At 41.6% G+C, this 11,531-nt stretch overlaps 1 long non-coding RNA gene across 1 annotated transcript in view; it reads right to left on the bottom strand.

Annotated features, from left to right (window-relative positions):
* Nucleotides 1-1,239: 1,239 nt before the first annotated feature.
* LOC123735938 (uncharacterized) overlaps nt 1,240-11,531 on the bottom strand; it is a 12,645-nt gene continuing 2,353 nt past the window's right edge. The window contains exons 2-4 of the long non-coding RNA XR_014383116.1: nt 10,860-11,003; nt 2,640-2,756; nt 1,240-2,027 (exon numbers count right to left, since the gene is read on the bottom strand). This is a non-coding gene — a long non-coding RNA (uncharacterized LOC123735938). The remainder of the gene's footprint in view (nt 2,028-2,639; nt 2,757-10,859; nt 11,004-11,531) is intronic.

Genomic DNA, 11,531 nt, shown 5'->3' with positions numbered 1-11,531 from the left:
CCATCTCTCCCGTTTGTCCAATTCAAAATCCCTCTGCTCCTTCCTCTGCTGCTTGGTCCTGGTTTGGTGGGAGATTCTGTCAGGGATTTCGTCGTCGTCAGACGATATGGCGAAATCATCGTCGGAAAAGGAGGACCAATATGCAGCAGAATTGTTTTGGCTCATCTTGAACATTTATTAGACTCAAAATGAACATACAAAATAACAAAACAAACTCACGATATAGACAGTCTTCTCAGGCTCACATACGCTAGACAAGAAACAATCTCCCACAAATGACAAACACACCCTAATATATGGGACTCTCAATCAAAGGCAAAGAGAAAACACCTGCCTTCAATTGAGAGTCCCAACCCCAATTAATCAACCATAGAAACACACTCACTAGACTCCACATAGAAATATATAAACATAGACCATAAACCAAAAACCCGGAAATACTAAATCAAACGCCCTTTTACCAAAACACCACCCCGAACCACATAAAACAAATACCCTCTGCCACGTCCTGACCAAACTACAATGACAATTAACCCTTATACTGGCCAGGACATGACAGCAAGATGCAGTAGATGGTATAGAGTACAGTATATACATATGAGATGAGTAATGTAGGGTATGAAAACATATAAAGAGGCATTGTTGAAAGTGGCTAGTGCTAAATTACATCAAGATGGCAAGATGCAGTAGATGGTATAGCGTACAGTATATACATATGAGATGAGTAATGTAGGGTAAGTAAACATTATATAATATAAAGTGGCTAGTGATGAATTGAATACATCAATTTTTTATTATTAAAGTGGCTTGAGTTGAGTCAGTATGTTGGTAACAGCCACACACACAGACCTCACTTCCCTCTGGAGAGCCTTACGGTTATGGGCGGAGCAGCTGCCGGACCATTTCAGTTTGTCCGTGATGTGTACGCCTAGGAACTTAAAACTCTCCACCCTCTCCACTACTGTCCCATCAATGTAGATAGGGGGCTGCTCCCTCTGCTGTTTCCTGAAGTCCACGATCATCTCCTTGTTGACATTAAGTGCGAGGTTATTTTCCTGACACCACACTCCGAGGGCCCTCACCTCCTCCCTGTAGGCCGTCTTGTCGTTGTTGATAATCAAGCCTACCACTGTAGTGTCGTCTGCAAACTTGATGATTGAGTTGGAGGCGTGCATGGCCACGCAGTCGTGGGTGAACAGGGAGTACAGGAGAGGGCTGATAACGCACCCTTGTGGTGCCCCAGTGTTGAGGGTCAGCGGGGTGGAGATGTTGTTACATACCTTCACCACCTGGGGGCGGCCCGTCAGGAAGTCCAGGACCCAGTTGCACAGGGCGGGGTCGAGACCCAGGGTCTCGAGCTTAATGACGAGTTTGTAGGGTACTATGGTGTTAAATGCTGAGCTGCAATCAATGAACAGCATTCTTACATAGGTATTCCTCTTGTCCAGATGGGTTAGGGCAGTGTGCAGTGTGATGGCGATTGCGTCGTCTGTGGACCTATTGGGTCGGTAAGCAAATTGGAGTGGGTCTAGGGTGACAGGTGATATGGTCCTTGACTAGTCTCTCAAAGCACTTCATGATGACAGAAGTGAGTGCTACAGGGCAGTAGTCATTTAGCTCAGTTACCTTAGCTTTCTTGGGAACAGGAATAATGGTGGCCCTCTTGAAGCATGTGGGGACAGCAGACTGGGATAGGGAGAGATTGAATATGTCCGTAAACACACCAGCCAGCTGGTCTGCGCATGCTCTGAGGACGTGGCCGGGAATGCCGTCTGGGCCTGCAGCCTTGCGAGGGTTAACACGTTTAAATGTTTTACTCACGTTGGCTACGATGAAGGAGAGCCCGCAGTTTTTGGTAGCGGGCCGTGTCAGTGGCGCTGTGTTGTCCTCAAGGTGAGTAAAAAAGCTGTTTAGTCTGTCTGGGAGCAAGGCATCGTGATCAGCGACGGGGCTGGTTTTTCTTTTGTAGTCCGTGATTGACTGTAGACCCTGCCACATACCTCTCGTGTCTGAGCCGTTGAATGAGGCTATAAGGAGTACCAGTACTGAGTCAATGTGCAGGGGTACCAGGTAGTTGAGGTAATAATGAGACTATAAGGAGTACCAGTACTGAGTCAATGTGCAGGGGTACCAGGTAGTTGACGTAATAATGAGACTATAAGGAGTACCAGTACTGAGTCAATGTGCAGGGGTACCAGGTAGTTGAGGTAATAATGAGACTATAAGGAGTACCAGTACTGAGTCAATGTGCAGGGGTACCAGGTAGTTGAGGTAATAATGAGACTATAAGGAGTACCAGTACTGAGTCAATGTGCAGGGGTACCAGGTAGTTGAGGTAATAATGAGACTATAATTGAGGTAATATGTACATGTAGGTAGTGGCAAAAGTGACTAGGCAATCAGGATAGAGATTTCATTTCCTTGTCCAGGGAGTGCAAACACACACACTTTCACACACACACACACACAGGGAGGGAACGTTGTGTTTGTTTAATATTGTTTTAGGACTATGAAAATGGACAGAAGGATTAGCCTACGGATTATGAAAACAACAAAAAGGAATGTGAAAATGGGAGAGGAGAAATGACTAGAGACAGTGGTGTTTAACTCACTGACCATGACCCATGAGTTCTTCTTACCTTTGTTCAGTAGAAAAGTCTCCCTCTCTAAAGTATATAAGAGGATCCATAGACTGGTCACTCTTCATGGACACACAGCTGGGAACAGGGGAGGCTGGTCTCTCCTGCTTGATTGGTCTTCAACACAACAGAGACAAACATTACATCTCTCATCTACTCTGATCTCAGATGGGAAACATAAGAAGAGTTTCATTCCAAAACGCAACATATCACTTTACAGAAATGTTGGTAAATGAGCTTTTATTGTTTAAAGAAATTATGAAAGAGATTGGTGTGTTTTTCACTATCTAATTATGACATGGTGTTGTTCAATGACAGACATGAATTTGTTTATAAACTATCACATGACGGTTTCATTTTAGAGAGTCAAATGTTTTCTTTGCTCAATGCTATATATCTGCCTCACTCTCAGAGAAATCAGTAGTACTGCTAGGTTTTACATAGTAATAATATATATCTGCCTCACTCTCAGAGAAATCAGTAGTACTGCTAGGTTTAATACAGTAATAATATATATCTGCCTCACTCTCAGAGAAATCAGTAGTACTGCTAGGTTTTACATAGTAATAATATATATCTGCCTCACTCTCAGAGAAATCAGTAGTACTGCTAGGTTTTACACAGTAATAATATATATCTGCCTCACTCTCAGAGAAATCAGTAGTACTGCTAGGTTTTATACAGTAATAATATATATCTGCCTCACTCTCAGAGAAATCAGTAGTACTGCTAGGTTTTACACAGTAATAATATATATCTGCCTCACTCTCAGAGAAATCAGTAGTACTGCTAGGTTTTATACAGTAATAATATATATCTGCCTCACTCTCAGAGAAATCAGTAGTACTGCTAGGTTTTATACAGTAATAATATATATCTGCCTCACTCTCAGAGAAATCAGTAGTACTGTGAGGTTTTATACAGTAATAATATATATCTGCCTCTCAGAGAAATCAGTAGTACTGCTAGGTTTAACACAGTAATAATATATATCTGCCTCTCTCTCAGAGAAATCAGTAGTACTGCTAGGTTTTATACAGTAATAATATATATCTGCCTCACTCTCAGAGAAATCAGTAGTACTGCTAGGTTTAACACAGTCAAATGTAACCGCCCGGCACGATTCGGTCTTATTTTAGAAACATTTTCAAATGTGTTTTTTACACTGGATAAAAGTAGAGACTCAGGGCTAGAAAATGGTATATCATACAAAACAGTTGATGAACAATGGGAAAGTAATTCTTCTTTGAACGTTGATGAACTTGTAACCTCACTTTTGAGAAAATGGCCTTTGAATGTTTTGGTACCTACTGGAGAGCTCTTCTTTGTCTACAGGGCTGTTACTTTGGCTGATAATGTCTCCCATCTAATAAATAGTTTTTCATATATATAATTAACTAAATATATTATGTTTTTGGTTTCGTCAGTTTCATTGTTTATTATGCAATAAATTGTTATTTTATGGTTGTAAGTTGTAAAATTAACTAGAAAATATTCAATTTTGCAATTCTGAGAAATTACTACTTTAGTAAGGAATTACACATTATTCAATATTACTGCAGTTTCTAAATCATTTCATTAGATGGCAGCATAACACCACGAATGACTTATCAGAAGATTAGTTTAGTTCTCCCTGGATACACCACCACTCCCCGCGCTTCTTTCTGTCCCTTTCCACACTGCTAACACAAGAGGAAGGACTGAAAAAGCATTTAACAGATTACTGTTTAGTAATATAATGATGATTCATGTTTATTATTACCTGTTTTTATGCTCATGTTTGAAATTATACTTCATTAATATAACGATTATCAATAAGCCTGAACATTAATTCCGTCACCTCTAGTTGAGAAGAATGTATTTTCCCAGTACATTCATTGTCAAATTCATCAACCAGCATCAACCCGCGATGCCTTCTCGCGCATGAAGTCAGCTCAAGGAGATATATAGCTAACTAAAGTAATGAGTGACCATTTTAGAAAATCATGGGACATATAGTCTGTGGTTGCATGCTATTTTATGTCAATCATATTGCTGCTTGTAGCCTATAACTGATGCTTCGTGGTCTTATGCTGCCATCTATTGGAAATATTTACCAATTAAAAGTCAGTCATTCATAGACAGACATTAGTGAGACACCTGAGAAGAAAAAAAAACATTGTTAATTCCTTAGATTAGTCTCAAACCTGCCCTGTCTATCCCACGCCAATTGCTGGACATTCACAAAGAGGTTACTAGGTCTCCCAGTTCAAACCACATTTGAAAAATAAAAACACATGTGGCTTGTTGTGTGCCTTGCAATAATAGATATTAGAAAAAAACGAATAACAAAATAAAAACAGCAAAAGGCTTAGACAGGTTTGATTAACAAAATAATCAACATGCTGTTTGGTACTATACTTGTATTTACTAACATAATATTATTACTAAAATAGTTTCTAAAAGTGTTTTAGGCTACCCTACCCTAGAATTAGGGTTAGGGGTTAAGGCTAAAATAGGTAATACACAGGATTAGGGGTTAAGGCTAAAATAGGTAATACGTAGGGTTAGAATTTCTGTACAGCACTTTGTGACATCTGCTGATGTAAAAAGGGCTTCATAAATACATTAGATTGATTGTTAGGTTTAAGGGTTTTAAGGCTAAAAACGTTATGGGTTTATAGCTCTCTAGCTCCTCCCTGTGGTCTTCTGTGGGTACTACATAACTCATTCACCACACTTGCAAGGCTCAACTGCGTCAGATCTACAAATCAATGAGCTAGACCTATCCATTTGGGTTGTAACTCAGTGAACCTGTGCAGCATTTGCTCAATTCAATGCCTACAAACGAAGATTTCGATGCATATCAAATTACCCAGTAGCCATTCAGAAACAATAACTCCTCAAAAAAAGTGTTATATCTTAATTACATTTTTTATTATGTCTGTATAAATCGGCCACATCTTGAAAAAGAGGGCAGGGACATGTGTTCTGTTTAGGTTGTATACATTTTTCTGAAAACAAAATTGGTTAACTATGACCAGAAAATGCTTAACGTTTGATCGGTTTGCGCCAGCCATCACTAGTACTGTGGGTCACCACAACGTGTACCCAGGTGAAGTGTGCACCAAGTAGCTGTGATAATATTAGTAATAATACTAATAATAATACTTGAGGTCAGCCTACAATGTTAACGCAGGCAGGTCTCATTGATAACAATAGCGAAGCTGGCATTGTGACGCAGAACAATGGGCAATGGTATAGAACGTTCAGAATGTCAGGTGGTGCCACAGTGCTCAATTAAACTAATAGGAGCTGGAAGGGTGAAAAATGACCTAAAATAAGGCCGGTTTTTTCGCTATAACTTCATAACTAGGGACATAAGGTAATATTATGAAACTGAGCTCCATGGCGGATGCAATGAACTAGTTTTATCAGAAAAAAAAACATTGTTAAAAATGGAATGTGTCCAGACTACTTGAGGCGTCACAATTTTTTTTTTTAAACTTCGGTCATTGGACACAGAGGGGTTAAACACTAAAGTTACCGTCCATCTAGTGAAGAGAGGAGAACCGGACAGAGGTAGCCAGCATCCGTCAACGAGAGAGACGGAAGCCTTCCATGGGATTTAACTGGTGGATGAAACAACCAGGGAGCTCCATCGGTCCACAAGTAATGCGGGCAGCTAGTGATGATGTAGTGGTAGCTAGGAAAAATGAGGATGCTGCTGGTAGAGTAGCTAGCTTACCTAGCTGTACTGACTAGCTTGGCTAGCTAGCAGGTCGTTCGTCTGTCCCTCGTCTCGAGGATGAGGACGAATCCAGTGAACCACAAAATGAAACAAGGATAGAGAGTGAAAAGGATCTGGCTACACTCATACTGTCCCTGACCGTAAAGCAAAAAGCTAATTGAACAATAAACTTTGGCGTCTCAACAATGTAGCGAACTCCGTCGTTATTCCCCAAGATCACCTCAGCCCACTCTGCACGTAACCTGACAATATCCTTGGTGCCACACCGTACGTGGACGCGGGCAGTTCCAGAACGCAGACATGAGCAGTGCAACACAATCAACTAAACCCAGTCTTTACAGTGGGTTACATTAGTAATATTGTGTCCCATCTACTGGCAGATATTTAGGACCTCAGCAGGTATCTGGATAATAGCCTCATGAGCTGTCCTAACCAGTTAAGAGGTACCAGCAGGTATCTGGATAATAACCTCATGAGCTGTCCTAACCAGTTAAGAGGTACCAGCAGGTATCTGGATAATAACCTCATGAGCTGTCCTAACCAGTTAAGAGGCACCAGCAGGTATCTGGATAATAGCCTCATGAGCTGTCCTAACCAGTTAAGAGGCACCAGCAGGTATCTGGATAATAGCCTCATGAGCTGTCCTAACCAGTTAAGAGGTACCAGCAGGTATCTGGATAATAGCCTCATGAGCTGTCCTAACCAGTTAAGAGGTACCAGCAGGTATCTGGATAATAACCTCATGAGCTGTCCTAACCAGTTAAGAGGAACCAGCAGGTATCTGGATAATAACCTCATGAGCTGTCCTAACCAGTTAAGAGGTACCAGCAGGTATCTGGATAATAACCTCATGAGCTGTCCTAACCAGTTAAGAGGTACCAGCAGGTATCTGGATAATAGCCTCATGAGCTGTCCTAACCAGTTAAGAGGTACCAGCAGGTATCTGGATAATAGAAACATGAGCTGTCCTAACCAGTTAAGAGGTACCAGCAGGTATCTGTATAATAGCCTCATGAGCTGTCCTAACCAGTTAAGAGGTACCAGCAGGTATCTGAATAATAGAAACATGCAGCCAGTCAGTGGTTCCTGTGCCACATGTAATTGCTTTGGAGCAGTGGCAACCTGTTATTCAAGGCAGATTTTTTAATTTTTTAAAATTTATTTCACCTTTGTTTAACCAGGTAGGCTAGTTGAGAACAAGTTCTCATTTACAACTGAGACCTGGCCAAGAAAAAGGCAAAGCAGTGTGACACAGACAACAACACAGATTTACACATGGAATAAACAAACATACAGTCAATAATACAGCATAAAAAGTATATATACAGTGTGTGCAAATGAGGTAAGATAAAGGAGGTAAGGCAATAAATAGACCATGGTGACGAAGTAATTATAATATACCAAATAAACACTGGAGTAATTGATGTGCAGAAGATGAATGTGCAAGTAGAGATTTACAGTGAGGGAAAAAAGTATTTGATCTCCTGCTGATTTTGTACGTTTGCCCAATGGCAAAGAAATTATCAGTCTATAATTTTAATGGAAGGTTTATTTGAACAGTGAGAGACAGAATAACAACAAAAAAATCCAGAAAAACGCATGTCAAAAATGTTGTATATTGATTTGCATTTTAATGAGGGAAATAAGTATTTGACCCCTCTGCAAAGCATGACTTAGTACTTGGTGGCAAAACCCTTGTTGGCAATCACAGAGGTCAGACGTTTCTTGTAGTTGGCCACCAGGTTTGCACACATCTCAGGAGGGATTTTGTCCCACTCCTCTTTGCAGATCTTCTCCAAGTCATTAAGGTTTGACGTTTGGCAACTCGAACTTTCAGCTCCATCCACAGATTTTATATGGGATTAAGGTCTGGAGACTGGCTAGGCCACTCCAGGACCTTAATGTGCTTCTTCTTGTGCCACTCCTTTGTTGCCTTGGCCATGTGTTTTGGGTCATTGTCATGCTGGAATACCCATCCACAACCCATTTTCAATGCCCTGGCTGAGGGAAGGAGGTTCTTACCCAAGATTTGACGGTACACGGCCCCGTCCATCGTCCCTTTGATGCGGTGAAGTTGTCCTGTCCCCTTAGCAGAAAAACACCCCCAAAGCATAATGTTTCCACCTTCATGTTTGACGGTGGGGATGGTGTTCTTGGGGTCATAAGCAGCATTCCTCCTCCTCCAAACACGGCGAGTTGAGTTGATGCCAAAGAGCTCCATTTTGGTCTCATCTGACCACAACACTTTCACCCAGTTGTCCTCTGAATCATTCAGATGTTCATTGGCAAACTTCAGACGGGCATGTATAGGTGCTTTCTTGAGCAGGGGGACCTTGCGGGCCCTGCAGGATTTCAGTCCTTCACGGTGTAGTGTGTTACCAATTGATTTCTTGGTGACTATGGTCCCAGCTGCCTTGAGATCATTGACAAGATCCTCCCATGTAGTTCTGGGCTGATTCCTCACCGTTCTCATGATCATTGCAACTCCACGAGGTGAGATCTTGCATGGAGCCCCAGGCCGAGGGATATTGACAGTTCTTTTGTGTTTCTTCCATTTACGAATAATCGCACCAACTGTTGTCACCTTCTCACCAAGCTGCTTGGCGATGGTCTTGTAGCCCATTCCAGTCTTGTGTAGGTCTACAATCTTGTCCCTGACATCCTTGGAGAGCTCTTTGGTCTTGGCCATGGTGGAGAGTTTGGAATCTGATTGATTGATTGCTTCTGTGGACAGGTGTCTTTTATACAGGTAACAAACTGAGATTAGGAGCACTCCCTTTAAGAGTGTGCTCCTAATCTCAGCTCGTTACCTGTATAAAAGACACCTGGGAGCCAGAAATCTTTCTGATTGAGACGGGGTCAAATACTTATTTCTCTCATTAATATGCAAATCAATTTATAACATTTTTGACATGCGTTTTTCTGGATTTTTTTTGTTGTTATATAAAAGATGACTGCTATGGTGTGTGGGCATCCACACCCCCTCCCAAAATGGCTGCTGTGCCATTTCTTCCCCATGCATTACTTGACTGTTCAAATAAACCTACCATTAAAATGATAGACTGATCATCTCTTTGTCAGTGGGCAAATGTACAAAATCAGCAGGGGATCAAATACTGTTTTCCCTCACTGTATGGAGTGTGCCACTCTCCTTATTTTTATAGCTTATAGTTTATTAGCCATTAGTCAGAACTTCCACATAAAAAAATAAAAATCTTTGGGTGTGCGCCAGCTCATGTGTTTTATTGGAAATACTATTGGAACCATTTCCCTGTTTGACCGCTAGGTGTTATGGGTATTATGACACCTCCACTGTGGGGCTCTATAAAACTATTGGATCCATTTCCCTGTTTGACCGCTAGGTGTTATGGGTATTAGGACACCTCCACTGTGGGGCTCTATCAAACTATTGGAACCATTTCCCTGTTTGACCGCTAGGTGTTATGGGTATTAGGACACCTCCACTGTGGGGCTCTATCAAACTATTGGAACCATTTCCCTGTTTGACCACAAGGTGTTATGGGTATTATGACACCTCCACTGTGGGGCTCTATAAAACTATTGGAACCATTTCCCTGTTTGACTGCTAGGTATTATGGGTATTATAACACCTCCACTGTGGGGCTCTATAAAACTATTGGAACCATTTCCCTGTTTGACCGCTAGGTGTTATGGGTATTATAACACCTCCACTGTGGGGCTCTATAAAACTATTGGAACCATTTCCCTGTTTGACCACTAGGTGTTATGGGTATTATGACACCTCCACTGTGGGGCTCTATAAAACTATTGGAACCATTTCCCTGTTTGACCGCTAGGTGTTATGGGTATTATAACACCTCCACTGTGGGGCTCTATAAAACTATTGGAACCATTTCCCTGTTTGACCGCTAGGTGTTATGGGTATTATAACACCTCCACTGTGGGGCTCTATAAAACTATTGGAACCATTTCCCTGTTTGACCACAAGGTGTTATGGGTACTATGACACCTCCACTGTGGGGCTCTATAAAACTATTGGAACCATTTCCCTGTTTGACCGCTAGGTGTTATGGGTATTATGACACCTCCACTGCGGGGCTCTATAAAACTATTGGATCCATTTCCCTGTTTGACCACTAGGTGTTATGGGTATTATGACACCTCCACTGTGGGGCTCTATAAAACTATTGGAACCATTTCCCTGTTTGACCGCTAGGTGTTATGGGTATTATGACACCTCCACTGTGAGGCTCTATAACACAAATGAAATGTGAGAATCTGGTGAATGCAGAATCTAGAGAATGCAACAATATTTGTTTCATCTTGCTGTGATGTTCTCAGTAAAATGTCATAAGCTAAAATCTATGAATTTAAAATCTTAGAACAGTAATATTTTACACACTCATAAGCCTCCATTTCTGATGAAAAAACACAAATGTGAAAAAATGGTGGATATAGCATTTTGTGTATAAACTCTTCATAAATTCTTTAAAAAATTGTCATCTCACCTCTTAGATTTGGTGCCATGTTCCCCAGAGACACTCCTTTTCGAGGCAGGGCCCCCCTCCTCTCTCTCCCCAGAGAGACTCATTTTAGAGGCAGGGCCCCCCTCCTCTCTCTCCCCAGAGAGACTCATTTTAGAGACAGGACCCCTGTAAACAGAGATCCAGCATGTTGGTTGTGGTTAACACAGTGACAACTAAACAGAGATCCAGCATGTTGGTTGTGGTTAACTCAGTGACAACTAAACAGAGATCCAGCATGTTGGTTGTGGTTAACACAGTGACAACTAAACAGAGATCCAGCATGTTGGTTGTGGTCAACACAGTGACAACTAAACAGAGATCCAGCATGTTGGTTGTGGTTAACAGTGACAACTAAACAGAGATCCAGCATGTTGGTTGTGGTTAACACAGTGACAACTAAACAGAGATCCAGCATGTTGGTTGTGGTTAACACAGTGACAACTAAACAGAGATCCAGCATGTTGGTTGTGGTTAACACAGTGACAACTAAACAGAGATCCAGCACGTTGGTTGTGGTTAACACAGTGACAACTAAACAGAGATCCAGCATGTTGGTTGTGGTTAACACAGTGACAACTAAACAGAGATCCAGCATGTTGGTTGTGGTTAACACAGTAACAACTAAACAGAGATCCAGCATGTTGGTTGTGGTCA

This window comes from Salmo salar, unplaced genomic scaffold, assembly GCF_965601325.2.
Source record: "Salmo salar unplaced genomic scaffold, fSalSal1 ptg000005l, whole genome shotgun sequence".
In the NCBI taxonomy this organism is placed as follows: domain Eukaryota; kingdom Metazoa; phylum Chordata; class Actinopteri; order Salmoniformes; family Salmonidae; genus Salmo; species Salmo salar.
This window is presented reverse-complemented; position numbering and strand designations above follow the sequence as displayed.